The sequence below is a fragment of the Anomaloglossus baeobatrachus genome, chromosome 2 (genome assembly GCF_048569485.1).
Source record: "Anomaloglossus baeobatrachus isolate aAnoBae1 chromosome 2, aAnoBae1.hap1, whole genome shotgun sequence".
Classification (NCBI taxonomy): Eukaryota; Metazoa; Chordata; class Amphibia; order Anura; family Aromobatidae; genus Anomaloglossus; species Anomaloglossus baeobatrachus.
This window is the reverse complement of record NC_134354.1, coordinates 467,424,536-467,442,907: the sequence shown is the minus strand read 5'-3', so window position 1 is coordinate 467,442,907 and position 18,372 is coordinate 467,424,536. Positions and strand designations below refer to the sequence as shown.

Sequence of the window (18,372 nt, the reverse complement as noted above, 5' to 3'; positions counted from 1 at the left end):
CTTTATGTTACACCACTAGTTAATCTGCTCAACCATTGTGTCCGAAATGTAATATATTTGTATAGTGAAAATATCAAGCTTCTCGTTATTCTTCCTACTTACGATATTCGCCCTGAATGAATTACAACATCAGTAATTGCAGTCTTGTAGATGGAGACATCTGATACAGAGATTTAAAACAATTTTACAGGGGCATAGCTTTAATGCATTCAGTAGCTAGACAATTCCCAGAATGCAAATGTTATTCACTAGCCATTACCATAATTGATGCACAAAGGCAGAATAGAGACAGTAATTTGATCTGTGTGGGAAGCTAGATACTTGTCAGAGAATATTAAATATTGCAACCTAATTTTAAGAGCAAAATTTATGTAATTAAAAATCAGCTTTGGAAATTATTTCCCCATTTTCCCAAAAAGTAAACTAGACCAGGACAAAAATGAATACATTTACATTAAAATTTAATTCCTACTGTTAAAATTTAAGCTTTTTGTTAGTGACACAATTTTTGATTATGAGTAGTTGCATGTGGCGTAACTGATGATGATTTTAGACAAAATTAGAACATACTGCAAATAGAAATAATATAATTCACCTGTCCAAAAATGTTTTATTTGCTGTGATTTGTTGTGGCATCTAATCTGTTACATTGTTCCTTTAAAGTGAACCTCCAGCGAGCCTACTAAAATATTTAAAGGGGTTGTCCACTACTTCTCATTCCCCATGTTTGCCCATTTTAAAATAAATAAGCTTATACTCTCCTCCCATGTCGGCAGCGTTCCTGTGGTGTCAACACTCATTCTCCCGGGGCTCACGTGAGGTTACACGAGCCCTGCACCCAATCACGGCTGACTTCACTGTCCCCACCTTCTTATGAATAAATAAAGGGAACTCAGGGCTGCAGCAGAATACCTTAATGTCCAAAGGCGGGGACACTGAAGATGGCGGTGATTGGACACGGTGCCTATGTGACATAACAACCACATGTAAGACATCTTCCTACGGATTTGATTTCTTTTTGGTGCAGATGTAAAACCATAGTTTGTAGTGTATTTTTATAGTACAGAAAAGCTTGCATTCTGCACTTAAAAAAGTAACTGCAGTTTTTTACATACCTTTTTTTTAAGCTCCACATGCAAGGCTCTAGAGAAAAAAAGCACCAAAACCGCACAGTTCAGTGGTGTCCTCTGACGCACAGTGGGTGACGTTTTCATGAAATCACATCCATTTTGCTTGGACAGTTAAACACAGCAGAATTTGTTTGCAAAAAAGCAACAGAAAAAAAAGCAAATTTACACTACATGTGAACATGGCCTAAATGTCCAAGCAAAGTGGATGTGATTTTATGAAATCTCTGCCCACTGTGCGTCTAAAAATGCTGCTGAGCTGTGCGGTTTTGGTGCTTTTTTCTCTATAGGCTCCTATGTAGATCTTATCCTTATAACCAGAATACATGCAGTGTCCTGCAGTGGAGCCCTGACCCAATCTATCATAAGCTTATACGCTATCAACAGGAGCACATACAGCACCCACCACATCCGGGGAACTATATCTTCATGTTCATGGCCTCCTGATGAACCTGTGATGCAGGAGAAATGCGTAGAGGCCATGATATGGCCTCGGACTTCCCAAGAGAAATAATTTTTTTTTAACATCTCTGATATTACTAGATGCTTTAACTGAATTATTAATATATTTTATTGGCTGTACAATATTATGTATTCAAGAAAGATGTATGGACATCACGGGTGTAGGCATGGAGTCTTTGCTATTCGTGTACTAGCTGATGAATGTCTGTCATGTTGTAGTTAGAGACCTTTCCCATTTTTTCAAAGTGGGTGCCTGGGAAGCATCATTGGTAACCCAGAGGTGATGATTTTTGTGATTTGGTTTGTTTTTGTGAATGGGTTGTTGTTTGTTAATCACATGGTGAGATAGGGACATGTCTTGGGGTTTATAAGGGAAAGTCGACGGTGAGCGGAGGCACCATTTTCACAATTTTAGGATGCCAATCTCTGCAGCCAGGTAGGACGTTCTATTAGGAGCAGCAGCAGGCCATAATACCTTACACATTTATTGTGTCCTACAGTACTGCATACCTACTTATACCTCTCAGTCTGTCCATACTATGTGGTAACTTTTTTAGGGGAGTATTTTTGTATTGTGTTAAATTGTGGGCAACAGTCCTTTTAAATGTATCTAATAAACATATTTTTTAGGCATATTTGGTATTTGTTAGCTCATATGTAGAGCCTGAAAAAATACAAGTAAAAAAAGCCATTACATTTTAAAAACAGAATCAAAGCATTTCTGTAGTATTAAAAAAGCATTAAAACCCCAAATTCACATCTGCACCAAATATGTATCAAATATTGTGAAAAATGCTTAAAAAACAGCAGCAAACAATCAACAATGAGAGAAAAAAATGTTTGCATTACATGGTGCCGACATCTGGAGAAAAAAACGCAGCTTTTACGCCTCAGCGTTATATTTTTATTACATGAGGGGTTTAATAGAGAAAAAAAATCAATCACGCCATGTTTTTACACTATTTACTAATCCCCATAAATAATCTGATCTCTATGTTGTGTGAGTCGTTACAGTTACAGCGGCACCAAATTTGTCCATGTTATTTTCTAATTTATGTTTATTATTTATTTTTAAAAAATGCATAAAATATGACATTAATTGTTTTTTAAATTAGCTCTACTAATTTTATTAGAAAAAAAATTATTCTCCCTCGATAATAAAGGACTTAGGCGGACTTTGCACACTACGACATCGCAGGTACGATGTCGGTTGGGTCATGTCAAAAGTGACGCACTTCCTGCGTCGCTCTCGACATCGTAGGGTGTAAATCCTAGATTATACGATTAACGATCGCAAAAGTGTCATAATCGTATCATCAGTGTAGCGTTGGCGAATTACATAATTACGCTGACGCGATGGTCCGATGTTGTTCCTCGCTCCTGCGGCAGCACACATCGCTGTGTGTGAAGCCGCAGGAGCGAGGAACATCTCCTACCTGTGTCACCGCGGGTCCCGTCGGCTATGCAGAAGGACAGAGGTGGGAGGGATGTTTACATCCTGCTCATCTCCGCCCCTCCACTCCTATTGGCCGCCTGCCATGTGACGTCGCAGTGCCGACCAGCCCCCTTAATAAGGAGGCGGTTTGCCGGCCACAGCGACGTCGCACGCAGGTGAGTGCATGTAAAGCTGCCGTAGCGATAATATTCGCTACAGCAGCTATCACAAAGATATCGCAGCTGCGACGGGGGCGGGGACTATCGCGCTCGGCATCGCAGCATCGGCTTGCCATAGAGATGCACTGGTCTGTACAATGAATATCTATACCCAGTGTAATCTGATGACAAAACCACCTGCAAGACATAATACTGTACTTAGAGAAAACTGATTCTTACCACTGGTTTAGTCTGCTGATCCAGAAATTATTGGGATGTGGTCTTACAGTATCAGCCGGAGAATGGACACGGTCAGGATGTGACTGAATCAGATTGTATAGACAGTGCATCAGGATATTCAGTGGTTAACAAAACAATTGGTACTCTATGTCATATACATACACTTTATTGCTACTTCGACTATTTATTGTAGTAGTAACTTGGTACATGCAGGAAAGCATTGGTTTTGCAGGGAACAGAGTAAAGTGTTCTGATCAGATATGCAGTTTACATGGAATATATTCCTGTTTTGCTTTCATAGTGAGGGTTTAAAAGCATTTAATAATCATCCCTATGCTTGATGCTAATGATATGCCTAACAAGGCAGCTTTACTGAAGTTCCAGTTGGCTCAATTTCTGCCCCACTGCAATAGTTGGTCATCATAGCTGCATCATACTGTTATCCTTTTACTTCTGACTATGACATTGTCACTGAAGTCAACACACAGCCCCAAGGTGGTATTGAACATATAGAACTTTCTGTTCTTCCCACGTCCCTTGATGCATCCTTGTGAATGTTTTTTTATTCTAATATAAATATGTGAGGAGTAACATGATCATTTTGGGTGGCATAGGTTTCTTCAGCTATACATTTAGTATATGAGATGAGCGGACCCATGTATGTTTGGGTATGCTGGTTTCGGTCAAGCTGTAGTTAAAAATTAATTTCTGTATCTCACCTTGACCAGCACCTGACTCTGTATCAGATGGTGGTGTTGGATGTTGTGGGTTGGTAAGGAAGTTTTTCCACATTTTGGCGAGCTAACCCTCCCTTCTGAGGTGGTGTTGGTTTCCCAACTGTGTTAGTGACTCCTTCTCCTCTGCCTTGTGCTTCAACTGAGCCCACTCTGTCAGATAGGAATGCTGTCAGTAATACGTCTTCAAGCATGTGCTTGTATTCCTGCATTTTACAATCCCACTCCAGTGACGGAAGTAAGGATGACATGTTGGCCTTGTAGCAGGGATCCGGCAGGGTGGACACCCAATAATCAACACTGATAACAATCCAGGCAACTCAGCAGTCATTGCGCAGGCACTGCAGCATGTATTCCTTCATGTGTGCCAGGCTACCCAGAGGCAACGACTTGTGTCTTTTGTTATCTCCCAGCCAAACTCCAGTGATGCCCATTAGCTGCTTTGGGTGCCACCCTGCTGTGATCACAGTTCTGCCTTTTTCTTCTCATTCTTACCCTCAAAACTGTCCACTGGCTGGACATTTCTGTATTTAGCTGCTGTTAGCACAGGAACCTCAGAGCCATGTATGAACGACTAGCCTAATAATAGTGTGCATGATCTATGTTCCTCCTCCTCTTCCTCCTGTGCCACCACCTCATCCACCATCTCTTGTGAAGCATTGTTTCAAGGAGGCATTCAAGTAGGTAAGTAGGATAGTAACATTGACAATAGAGTCATCAGCTCTGGCTATGTTCGTGGAGTACTCAAGGCAGTACAACACAACAGACCCATCCTGCATGAAGGCCCACTTGTTGGCCTTGAAGTTGTGTTGTTCTCCAGAGCTACTCACTTGTGTGTGCTGTTGCTGAAATTCCACTATAACCTGTTGCTGCTTACACTCTCTAGCATATGCAAGGTAGAGTTTCACCTTGTGAGTATGTCCCATATAATGCGGTGAACGGGAAGGCAGATGTTATGTTGCAGTGTAGACAGACAAGCAGCAGCAGAGTAAGAATTCCAAAAGTGCTCACTGACAACCCAAACTTTCTGCAGCAGCTTTGATATCTCGGGGTAATTTTTCACCAACCTCTCTATTACCAAATTCAGCACATGCACCAAGCAATGGATATGCGCTAGTCAGAGCAAAGTCGCAGTGCCACCCATTATCCGGTGGTTATACAGGTTGGTTCAAGTGGTGTACCAGCAAATCACAGCCATGCACATGCAACCTTTCATCAAACTTTATTTTATATCGAACTTCAAACTCAACCACGGGCTTCCATGAAAAGTCCAAGTTTGGATTTGAGCACCGGCCTGAACTCCAAATTTTACACTTCGATTTCGATTATCTTTATTAGTAAGTTCTTCAGAGGGCGTCAGTAGGCAACACATGTCCCTCATTAATTGCTAATGATGGATTTCAAAATAAATCAAGCTGCAGTTTGCCTGCTGTATGATATAGTCACTCTTAACTATAATAATGCTAGTACCACGGTTCATCACATAAAAATGCCTGACTGTAAATGATGTGGTAGCCATCCGGCATGAGATTTGCTCCTTGATACAGATGAGTAACTCATACACTGTATTTTTTTCATGCTAAGCTGTAAAACAGTTTGGCAGTGCTTAAGCTTACAAGAATGAAAAAAAACTGGGGGTGAGAGTGGATGCAACATTCTGCCCTGTTGCTCTTAGGAGTGGGGTGATACCAATTTGAGGAGATGTAAAAGAATATAGATAACCAAATACTGGCTTCAGAGCAAATATAGCGCCAAACTGTGCAGGCTTCTTCACCTTTCCTAAGGCTATGACCGCACTTTGCGTTGTGCTACTTGCAGTTCTAAACGCACGTTTTGGCTTAATTGATTTGACCAAAGTTGCCTTTTTCAGAACTTTAGCACTGAAAACGCATGCGTATTTACTGCGTTTTAGATGCGTTTTCAGAGCTGTTTACATGCGTTTTCTCCTGCGTTTTGACAGATGCGTTTTGAACATCAACACACAGCTAAATAAAGTTTAATTTGTCAAACACAATAGAAAAAGAGAAAAAAAAAGAAAACATACAGATTTTTAGAAATAAGATAGAAATTAGATATATTGAATAAAATTATAGCGGTAATATACTATTTATTGCAAAAATAGCAATACATTATATTTTTTTTCAAATTTAATTGTCGGACTATGTGTGTGTGTAAAGGGACATATGAAATCATTATTTTTATGTCCAAAAAGCATGCGTTTTGGTAGTCCAAAACGCATGTTTTCTGCACATAAAAAGCAGGTAAAATGCAGGAATTTGAAGAAATCTTGTTTTTTGCCATTTCTCATTGACTTCAATGTTAGCAAAACGCACCCAAAATGGCAAAAACAACTGACATGCTGCTTTTTTGAACGCCTGGTTTTTGCCACAAAATATGCAAATTAAACGCAGCATTTAGAAACGCAAAGTGCGGTCTGAAAATCACCATTTTCCATTGACTTTACTGAAAAAACAAAACGCATGCCTTTTGGCCTGAAAAAGGTGCTTCTCAAAACGGACCTAAAAAGCAGCTGAAACGCAGGTGGAAACGCAAAGTGCGTTCTTAGCCTTTGTCTTGTGTTGCATCATGGGCCCTGAAAGCCATACTCCTTCTGCTCATAATTGCTGCTCAATGTGATGATGGTGCAGTGCACTTTTGAGCACAATTCTAAGTCCAGGTAGGACCGCATTCTCATGCTCATGAGAGCACAGAGTGAATACCCCTATCAGAGAGAAATAATGGCACCAGTGTATTCTGTTATGAGTCTGGGTGCACTTCATTTTCCAACGGCAGTGGAATCCAATGAGTAGTATAGTAATGACATTATTACAAGCAGCTTGACCAGGAGGGAATTGAGTTGGCACAGAAGCGAATGAATATGCACTATCAGGCAACAAGTATGGATATCTAGTGATCTGATGGAGGATGATAAGTTAGAGTAAGTTAGACAGGCTGTAAATGATGATGATGATACCGACTAAGTTACTTGACCATGTGTCCTAGCTAAGAGGAAGACAAACACGAGGTGAGAAGCCTAAACCTTGCCTATATCTCCTGTGAAATTTCTTTCTACAAGTGAGGACTTGATACTGCTTCATGTACTAATTGTTTTGGGTAGGGATGTCCATGGCTTATTTTCCGTCTGCAAAGACTGCACTCAGCAAAAAGAATAGCCAGCCCGCATTGAGGAAAGGAATTCCCAAACCTTAGATAACTGCACATAGGACTTACCACCATGACCATCCTCTGGGTTTTCAGGTGATGTTGAGCCTCTTCCACCAACAGCAGTTGCAGCATCATGACCTATTCCTTAGCTAATAACAAATACACTTTTTAAATCTTTTAGGCTCCAGGGTCCTTGTGTGATTTCAACAACTGCACCACTTGTAGTTTTGGCCCTCCTCCATAATGTTCTTTTCTTACATTAATACTCTATATAAAGCAGTACATAAGTGAATTGCGTTTGGTTGTATTACTTCCTGGAAAACTTGCACCAGTGATGATTGTGACGCATCGCGGGCGAAGGGATTGGGAAGGCCGCTCGCCTGGGAATCGCTGGCGCTCGGGTCCAGTACTTCTGCTCCTCGGTGGCTCGAGCACGGGGCCGGACCCGGGGACTCGAGCAGCGCCTCCTCGCCCGCGAGTGAAAAGGGGGGAGGTTTGTGGTGGGATGTCGGTTGTGATGCCACCCACGGGTTGTGGTGATGGTGGGCACCACCGCTGCTGGTGACGGGGGATCCTGGGAGCGATGGCGGAGAGCAGCTAAAGTGTTGACCCCTCCGTGAGTAGGGGCTGTTGGTCCCGGGGCCCTGGTTGGGGTGCAGGGAGGAGGGATAGGTGCAGGTGCTGATGCGGGGAGGCAGCGTGGACGCGGGTGCAGCATTGCGGTGCAGCGCGGTGCCGGATGGCACTGGTGTACTCACTCAGGTAGACAAGGACAGAGTCTCTGGTAAACCAAATGGCTGGATGGACGGGGCCCACAGTTGGCTGCGGTGTTTTCACTCTCCCCTGATGGGTTGATGGTGGTTGTCGTTCCCTGCACCTCTGTGTATGTGTTTGACTCCTATGGCTTCCCACGGGTAGTCCGCTCCCCAGCGTGTAAGTGTCGGGAGAGCCCGTTTTGCCCGCAGACGCTGGTCCTTGGATCTCTGGCCCTTGGCGGTGGCTCTTATCCAGATGGGTTGGGCTGTTGCCTTCTGACGGGACTTGGTTGAGAATGAACCCCTGAGGTCCAGACCGTAATCAGAGAATTTGACCTTTATGGCGGCTTCCGAGCCTAGTCGGGGTCTGAGTACCCTGCCTTGGTGCTTAGTTTCAATCTGCTCCTCGGTTCGGTACCAGCGGGCCACCGCCCGACCCCGGTCCTACGGTTCCGCTGATGTCCACCAACTCCTGCAGACAGCCACCACTGTCTGCCGACCTTGCTGATTGTGCCTGGGCTCCGACCCAGACACACACACACAGTTTTACTCCTCTCACTTCCACTGTCTACTACAATCTGCTGTCTGCTCCCGCCTCCAGGCCTGTGAACTCCTCGGTGGGTGGGGTCAACCGCCTGGCTCCGCCCCACCTGGTGTGGACATCAGACCCTGGAGGGAGGCAACAAGGGTTTTGTTTGACTGGTGTTCCTGACCAGGGAGGGGGGGTGTGTGTAAGTGGTTTTATTCTGTGACCCCTGGGGTCCAGGTCGTCACACACGCTGCATGTGTAGCGCCCCTGAACCCCTCAGGGCACCGTTAGGTACTGCATCCTGACAAAGATGCAGGGCCTACCCCCAGGGATCTGGAAACCCAGTGCCAGTTCCAACAACACACATAACATCCCCAGTTTGCCACTCTGCAATAGGGATGACCGACTAGTCTGGGACCCAATGGATGGCCGCCTAGAGGTGGAGCCAGTCCAGTCCACTAGCCGACAGCCTGGTGGGAGGGGACAAACAGACACAGACACTCAGTCAGACAGTGGAGTCGTTGGTGACAATTGAAGGGGACGGATGTGTCTCCAGACAGGGTCATGTAACACTGACCCAGGTGGCAAGGAGAGTGGTTGCCAGGGACGGTACAGCCAGGTACCTCTGGAACCAGAGCACCGACAGGGCACAGGTCCCTAGGTCAGGCGACAGCTTCACGCAACCTGACAAATACCTGCACAGTGAGGGGACCTTAACATACCTCACTGACCCAAGGAATCCAGGGGCACCAGCAGTAAAGATTGAGCCAGGGACTGGAATAGAACACCGACCCTACAGGGTTCGCACTGCCTGCCGTACGGACAAAAGACAGTAAGGGACCCACAAACGCTCCAGGTTACGGGGTCCCAACCACAAGTGAGAGGTGTCGGGGAAAGAGACTACCAGGTCACTACACCGGCACTGGGACAAAAGGGACCAGGTGTCTGAACTAGTCGTCCTCAAGTCCATAGCTCCATCTTACAGTGATTAAACAGAAGTTGCACTGCATCTTCACTGTGTGGTCTCTATTCTTTCTGCAACGGACCTCTCCATTTATTCCCTGGGGCCCAGCCCTACTTGTGGAGAGCCTACCATCCCAGCTGCCACCACTATCAGCCCCAGAGTTAACAGACTCTTCTATCACCATAACCGCAACCCGCAAGTGGCGTCACAATACAAACTCTTTCACTTCCCTGTATATATACCCCTTTTAAAAAGCGTCCCTAGGGTCACGGAATTAGGGCATCAGCCATTATGCAACCGTGACACAGCATCCCCGTACATATACGGCCCGGGGCCGAGTACCCAATGGCTCTGGGCGACACACATGCAGTTCCACATTCCTATTGTGAAATGCTGTATTGTTTTCTTTTTTACATTCATACATTATCCTATTACTTTTGCCAATTTTTCTTTAATGATGCATTTATTGCTCAATAGAATATATTTTTGTCACTGGTTTCAACCACAATTCCTCCTTCCCAAAAAATACTGACCAAGAAATGTTAGGTACACACCCAAAGAACTAGCAAACTTGCTGCCATGTAGTACTTAATATTTATGAGCTCTGTATAACACCACCTCCACCATTGAATGGTAATTTTCTGCCTATGCACAGTGTGCACATAAATCTGTCAGAGTCATTGGTGTGAGAGGGAATATGCTCAGCATTTAGATAGCTGGTAGAGCTAAAGCAGATTAAACAGTGATTTTATTTAAAGAAAAAGAAATACAGAAACCAGTATTTTATATGGCGCTGGAATCAAGGCCTCTGACTCTACATCATGTTGTTTACAAATGGGGTAGCAAATGCCTGGTGCTTTAGTCGCCTTAATCATATGCATATAATATAATAATAATAATATTTATTTATATAGCGCTATTAATTCCACAGCCCTTTACATACATTGGCAAACATTGAAACAAAGGAAGCAAATTTTTCAAAACATTGATTTGGTTGTGTACCTAGTGGTTTGGCCTTATTTGCAAAGTGTCTCAGGAGCAGTATGCATTACTGATCATTCACATGGGGCTTCTCAAAGCCCTGGTTCTCGGGATCCTTTGGGGCCCCAGCAATCGGACCCCCAAATTTGGGAAGTTATTCTGATGATGGGTCAAAAATATTGAAACACAATAAGTAAAAATGCCTTAATCTCTATGTGAAGCAATCTAGATGTTGTGCACAGAGTGCACAATACGGTGATACCCTAGGGAGTGATAGTATACAAGTGCCTATGTATGCATGAAGAAAAACAACTGCTGCTGCCTTATGGTTGGTAGATGATTCTTCCAGAAAATATTGGATATAGTTGATGAATGCACATTAGATGGGCTGCGCTACTGGAATAAATCGATTCTTCAACAATGATAGTTTTTTATTCACAACGCGTTTCAGCGCCTACCTCTAAACTCTATTTATTTATCCTTTATGAGAAAATCAGATACAAATCATGGACCCAGAAAAAAAAAGAAAAAAAAAGATATACATGATAGAATGATGGATATTTATGGCTGTTTTACATGATAGAATTGGAAAGGCACTACTGCATAGTTTACGAATTATATTAAACACTATCCATATTTGTAATGATGCTGACGATATTAAACATCTGTTTCTTGATATTACACTATTATTAATTGCTCATTAGGATTTTATTACCAGTCCAGAAGGAATTACATGGAAAAACCTTATTTTTCAACAGATTGCTCACGATAATAGTTTTAAAAATATAGAATTGAGTGAACCATCTCTACCACCTCATTAATCACTGAAGTTTACATATACACCTTGTACATGTTAATTAGAGCTTTCATTCACTTGTACTGGATTGGTTTTCTGAATAATAAAAGTAATCATATTTTCAATTATTTTCTTAATGGATATTTCTTCCTTAGAATTGTGTCATTTTTGCATGTACCGTGCTATAGTTTATTAGTCAGTGATGCTGGATGTTCTCATAGTGCTTGAGTGAGTTCAGTCCCAATTCCCTTTAGTTAAAATATGCTTGAAAAAAAACCAAACACCCTTAATAACTAAAAAATACCCACATACCTTCCAGTAAAGTTTTCTGTCATTTCTATACAACTCTGGTCCTCTGTTCAGGGGGCTTTACACACAACGACATCGCTAACGAGATGTCGTTGGGGTCACGGAATTCGTGACGCACATCCGGCCTCGTTAGCGATGTCGTTGCGTGTAACACATACGAGCGACCGCTAACGATGTAAAATACTCACCAAATCGTTGATCGTTGACACATCGTCCATTTCCCAAATATCGTTCCTTGTTCTGGACGCAGGTTGTTCATTGTACATGAGGCAGCACACATTACTACGTGTGACACCCCAGGAACGATGAACAACACCATACATGCGTCCTCCGGCAACGAGGTGGGCGTGACTTTCCAGCGGCTGCTCTCCGCCCCTCCGCCTCAGTTGGACGCCTGCCGTGTGACGACGCTGTGAAGCCGCACGAACTGCCCCCTTAGAAAGGAGGCTGTTCGCCGCCGGTCGTTAGGAAGGTAAGTATGTGTGATGGGAAGCAGCGAGTTTGTCCGCCACGGGCAAGAATTTGCCCGTGACGCACCAACGATGGGGGCGGGTGCAAACGCTAGTGACATCGCTAGCGATGTTGCAGCGTGTAAAGCCTCCTTTAGACATTTGTCTTCTTGACTGCAGTGATGACATTTAATATTAGCTTAGAACATATGGCAGCCGTTATTGGCCAAGGAAATAACGCACCAACTAGAGATGAGCGGATAAGGAAAAACTGAATTTGTCTATTCGAACATTTTTTCCCAGGAAACTTGATTCATGAATAAGTTACTCTCTCTAGACCCAAGAGCAAAATAAACATAATATGTAAAAAATAAAATAAAATAAATCAGTATACTCAACTTACCGATCTCCTCTCATGCTCATCCACTACTCACCGTCACCTGTCCAGTCATCAGCATGTCTTCTAGCTCCCACTGCTCATGTTCGAATCTTTGGTCCTCTCAAACTATGACAGACTTCCAGGTGTCACAGCGTCATGGAGGGTTCTGAACAGAAGCGCGGAGATCAACGACATCATGCAAATGCGAAATATAGAAAGATTTTTGTAACATTGGAGTATAATTCACTTCCACTCAAATGTATTCGCTCATCTCAAGTGCCAATCGTACTGACATCACTACGGGGTAAAGTTGAGATAATCGATGCAAGGTGAATTAAATTTCATAAATAATTCACCAGAACCTTAATTTTTGAGCTTTGATTAGCACAAATCAAGCAAACTCGTGGCCTACTGACTGCTAGTTTGCTTGCTATCTTTTAGGCTGGAGCCACACGAGCGTATGGCATCTGATCAGAGTGCATTGGATGCAACACTCAGTTCCTGCTGTGCTGCGAGTGTAAGCCAAGTGTCAAGTCACTGTGATCCGATCCTGCAATAGGATCACAGCAGTGGAGAAGGCAGGTACTGCAGAGGAGAGGGAGGATTAATCTCCCTATCTCTTCCATTGCCAACTGATGCAATTAACGCTCTGCACTCCGGTGAAATCCAAGTGCACTGCAATGTTTCACTCGCACCCATAGACTTGTATGGGTACGAGTGAAAATGGATTGGATTCCACCTGCAACATGTGTACCGCCCCGCGGCCTCGGCTGTGACCGCCGAGCCGCTCGGATCCGTGCTCGCACTGCGGGGGGTGGCTTGAGCCTCTCACGGACCCGGGGGTCACGTCGCTCTGCAAGGGGGTTTGGCGCTACGCACGGGGGGAATGCGGGTGTTTGGTTTTGGAATGATTGTTCGTGACGCCATCCACGGGTTGTGGTGATGGTGGACACCACCACTGCGGTGAAGGTACGGGGACTCCCGGGAGCGGTGTAGTGGTGCAGCTAGGTGTTGAGCCCTCCGTGGGTAGGGGATGTTGGTCTTGGGGCCCGGTTGTGCGAGGGTCGGGGTGCAGGGTGCAGGGTTGTGGTGCGGTGCCGGATGGCACTGGTGTACTCACGATTAAACCACACAGAGTCACTGGTAAACCAAACGGAGGGATGGATGGGGCCCGCAGCCGGCTGCAGCTTCCTAGTCGGGTTGGCAATGTCAGCCTTTCTCCTGCACCTGTGTTTTAGTGTGACCACTGTGCCTGGGCACTGGTAGTCTGCTCCCCGGCGTGTATGTGTTGTAGGAGCCCCTTTTGCCCGCAGGCGCTGGCCCTTGGATCTCTGGCCTCTGGTGGTGGCTACTATCCGGACGGGTTGGGCTGTTGCCTTCAAACGGGACTTTGGTGGGAATGAACCCCTGAGGTCCAGACCGCAATCAGTTAATTCGACTATGGTGGTGGCATATAGCCTAGTTTGGGGTCTGAGTACCCTGCCTGGTGCTCCGGTATCCTGGTGGTTCCCCGATTCGGTACCGGCGGGTCACTACCCTGTCCCGGTCCCTTACGGTTCCACCGGTCATATTCCCGGTCTCCTGCAGGTGGCCACTGCCGTCTGCCTGCCTGACTGATCTGAGGAGCTAGGCTCCAGCCCAGGCCCCAAGCAGAACTGTACTCCACTACTCTCCACTCCACTGTACTGAACCGAACTATTTACTGTGTTCCTGCCTCAGGCCAGCAGAATCCTTGGGGGGCATGTCTTTCCGCCTGACTCCGCCTACCTGGTGTGCCTGTCTGACTCTGAGGGAGGCAATCAGGTCTTTGTGGTTGACTGGTGGTACCTTTCTAGTGTGGGTGTGTAGGTGGTGAGTGTTATGACCTGTGTCACCCCTGGGTTCCAGGGCGTCACACATGCTGCAACTGTTTTCTTGGTCCGATTAGGGCTGAGAAAATAATCGCAGATGGGAACGGCCTTATAGAATAAAATGGGTCCAGGTGGAATGCTATTTTTTATCACCTTCCACTTGGACCATTTTACTCGCCATTTGTCCTAGCCCATAAAACCTGAAAGGGGTTAAATTTAAAAAAAACACTTAACTCACCTTGCCCTTAAACTGTTCTGGTGCTTTAGCTTCCTTCCCTGTCCTTTGACGGCTCCCTTCGAAACACAGGCGCAGTTCTTCTCTTCTGCCTTCACTTTTTGATGCCTTTGAAGCTGACTAGATCTTTGGACATGTCATGATATCACAGTGTGACACATGTCATATCCTTGTGTCAGGTCTAGTGAGTACAGGAAGCACCAAAGAGTGAAGAAAAGTGAATATGGAGGAGGAGATCAGAGTCAGAGGAAAGAAGCAAGCCAGTAGAAGATTAGGTAATGAGCTTTGGTGCTCGGACAAGTACAGGGCAGAGTAAGTATAATATTTTTTATTGTTTAACCTCCCATTTATTATGCTCTAGGGTCTGGAGACGCCCTATAGCACTATAAACCATTTTGACCAGGAATTTGATTTAAAGTTTTATTAAAATTTAATTTCCTATCCCAGCAGAATTCAAGAGAATCTGTTAACAAAAAAGTCTGCAGATTTGCTCACTTTTATCACTGGGGCTAAACACCTAAAAGGCATAGTAAACAAATTTAATGTATTCATGTTGGAACAAGAAACGCTTGGTGTGGGATCGACATTGCATTTGAGTGCTATAGAAAGTACATACTGTAGGAATTTTTATTTAAGTGATAAAGTATGCTGTTTATACTGATTTTGAAATAAAATAAAATCTGTTAATACTGTTAACTGAAATATGTTACATTGCAAAGCTTACAAATGCAAATCCAGCACAAAGCAACACCAATTAATTAATCCCTGTTTCACAAATGACTAAAGGCGGCGTTACACAGTACGATATATCATGCGATCGCATGAGCGATCGCACCCGCCCATGTCGTTTGTGCGTCACAGGCAATTTGTTGCCCGTGGTGTACAATGTCGTTAATCCCCATCACTCGTACTTACCTCCCTAACGACGTCGCTGTGGGCGATACCTGAAGGGGGAGGGACGTTCGGCGTCACAGCGACGTCACACAGCGGCCGCCCAATAGAAGCGGAGGGGCGTTGATGAGCGGCCGTAACATCCCGCCCACCTCCTTTGTTCCTCATTTCCGGCGGGACGCAGGTAAGCTGTGTTCATCTCAGGAACAATGAACAACCGGCGCACAGAAGGAGGAACGACATTATGAAAATGAACGACGTGTCGACGTGAGGAACGATAAGGTGAGTATTTTTGCTCGTTAACAGTCGTTCGGAGGTGTCACACGCTACGCCATCTCTAACGATGCCAGATGTGCGTCACAAATTCCGTGACCCCGACGACATATCGTTAGATATATCGTAGCATGTGACGGGGCCTTTAGTCATAGGCTTTACAAACCATCAGTCCATAGTCTGCAGTATGTGATGAGCGACCCTGCTCAGGCACTGCTCGATACTTAGTTGAGCCTTGGAGTGCTCAAAACTTATTACTTGGTCTACAGTATTGCGGGTGCACTGACCACTTAACATTATATCAAAGTGTCATATCTTCAGTGTTGCCAAATGAAATGATATAATAAAATATTTACAAAAATGTGAGGGGTGTACTCACTTTTGTAATATACTTTACATAGTTGTCATTCAGCTAACAGGTACAGTATCTCTCCCCACATCCCTGTGCACTTTATTTGGCTGTATTTTAAGTTAAACATTAAAAGGCTGCTTATTGTAACACATCAGCTTGAAAAATGACTCTATGCCTGTATAGTTAGAAATGTTGCTTTCTGTATTAATGGTACTTTTAAAGGCTGTTTGACTACAAGAAAAATAATTTTCATTGAAAACTTGAGTGCTGCTCTTCATTGGTGATATGTATTTTTAATGTGGAAAAGAGAATAAGCTACTCACGCGGACACATTTGACAGTTGGGAGGCTCCTATACATCACTTTGGATGATTAACACTAGAACTACTGAGGTAGTCATTTTGACTACTTTGCACTATGTATTTCTATATAGGTGTCTCGAGTCCAGTAGTTCTAGTGTTAAAGGGTCTGGCAAGGTTTTTTTTTCCATCTTCAGTGAAGGGGAGCTTATTATTTTCTAAATAACAAGCACCTTTGCAATGCACTGGATATAAAGTTCCTTCCACTTTCCCTGATACCTATATTTTGTTTTTTATTGTTTACAGTGTGTTGCCTAGGAAACTGACCACTGCTATGGCTTGTAAACATACACAAAGCACATTGTTTACAAGCTCTTCAGAGTAGGGTTGGTAAGCAATACTCTCACAGAAAAATGCACTGTTGGCTCTCAAGCATGGCCAGCTTCAATACCTTTGTGCCCCTTTGGATGCTGCAGAGACAAAGCTCCCTCATATTGCAGCATTAGAGAGTGCATATGAAAGAAAACAAGAAAAAAGTCAGCTTACCAGCAGTAGAATTCCCTCATGTAGCGTCTATGTCCAAAAATCCGCACGGACCAAGGTGACTACCCTTGCAGAAGGCCAAATGAGAATCAGTTGTCGAAATTCCAGCATATCCAAATGTATATCTGTAGAAGTATCTATTTATTCTTTTAAAAAAATCCAAATTTTATTAATAAGTTTAATATCACTACATTTAGATTTCTGGTAGAAGACTAGTATATGTCCTAGACAACACGTTTCAGCATTACGTTACTCCTTCAACATGACCATGATGAACACGTAACATAATGCTAAAATGCGTTGTCTAGGACATACTCTAGTCTCCTACCAACAATCTAAATGTATTGCTTTTAAATGTATTAATAAAATTTGGACTTTTTAAAAGAATATATAGATACTTCTACGTATATCCATTTGGATCCACTAGAATTTCCACAACTGATTCTCATTTGGTCTTCTGCAAATGTAGCCACCCTGGTCTGTCCGGATTTTTTGGATATAGACGCTACATGAGGGAATGCTAGTACCGGTAATCTGATTCTCAGCTGATTCTCATTAGAGAGTGCATAGGTCATGTAGCAGCACAGTGATTTTACTGTCAAAACTATGAATAAATAAGGGGCACAGGCTCCAGCGTCGGACTGGCTACCGGAGGAATCTTCAGTAAATCCAGACCTGGATTCAGGTATCTGCATTGCACTCCGGAGCTCTCACCTGAGTGCAGCCTAGACTGAGCCGCGAGCGGCGAGTGATTGATTCCCCGACGATTGCGGTTCAGTTTATGACAGCTGCAGACAGGCCGGGGTGATCTCCGGAGTTCAGGTGAGAGCAGCGGAGATCACCCCGGCCTGTCTGCAGCTGTCATAAACTGAACCGCAATCGCCGGGAAATCAATCACTCGGTGCTCGCGGTACAGTCTCAATTGCACTCTGGAGCTCAGGCGAGAGCTCCGGAATGCAATGCAGTTACCTGAATCCAGGCCTGGCATTACTGAAGATTCCTCCAGTAGCCAGTCCGACGCTGGCACAGCTTTCAACAACAGTTTGGAAGCCATTTAAAAACATTGGGAAAGCCCTTTAAATGGAACCTGTCACGTCAGTTACTTGCAGATATAGTGTAATGACGGTTAATATTCTCTTCACAAATTTTAGTCATAAAGTGCCATTGATGAGTAGTCAAAATCAAAAAGTATTGTCATGTGGGGTACTAATTTTGGATAGTATACGTTTTTTATAAACATCACCTCCCTAATTTTCTCTTTAAGTTTCGCGACATTGACAAAACATACCTAAAGTTTTCCTTTTGTTCAATTTCTTTTCTATGATGTAACCAAATATATTTATAGCTAAAAAAAAGGATGTATACCTTATCTGTTTTTCTACATGAGTCTCTTTTTTCAAAGGTGGACATAACCTAGTAGAATACGATTAAGGCTTATAAGAGTTAA

At 43.9% G+C, this 18,372-nt stretch overlaps 1 protein-coding gene across 5 annotated transcripts in view; it reads left to right on the top strand.

Moving 5' to 3' along the window:
• The window catches only part of AUTS2 (activator of transcription and developmental regulator AUTS2), a 1,876,064-nt gene that overhangs the window by 485,773 nt on the left and 1,371,919 nt on the right, over positions 1 to 18,372 (top strand). The gene's annotated exons all lie outside the window — the stretch shown is intronic.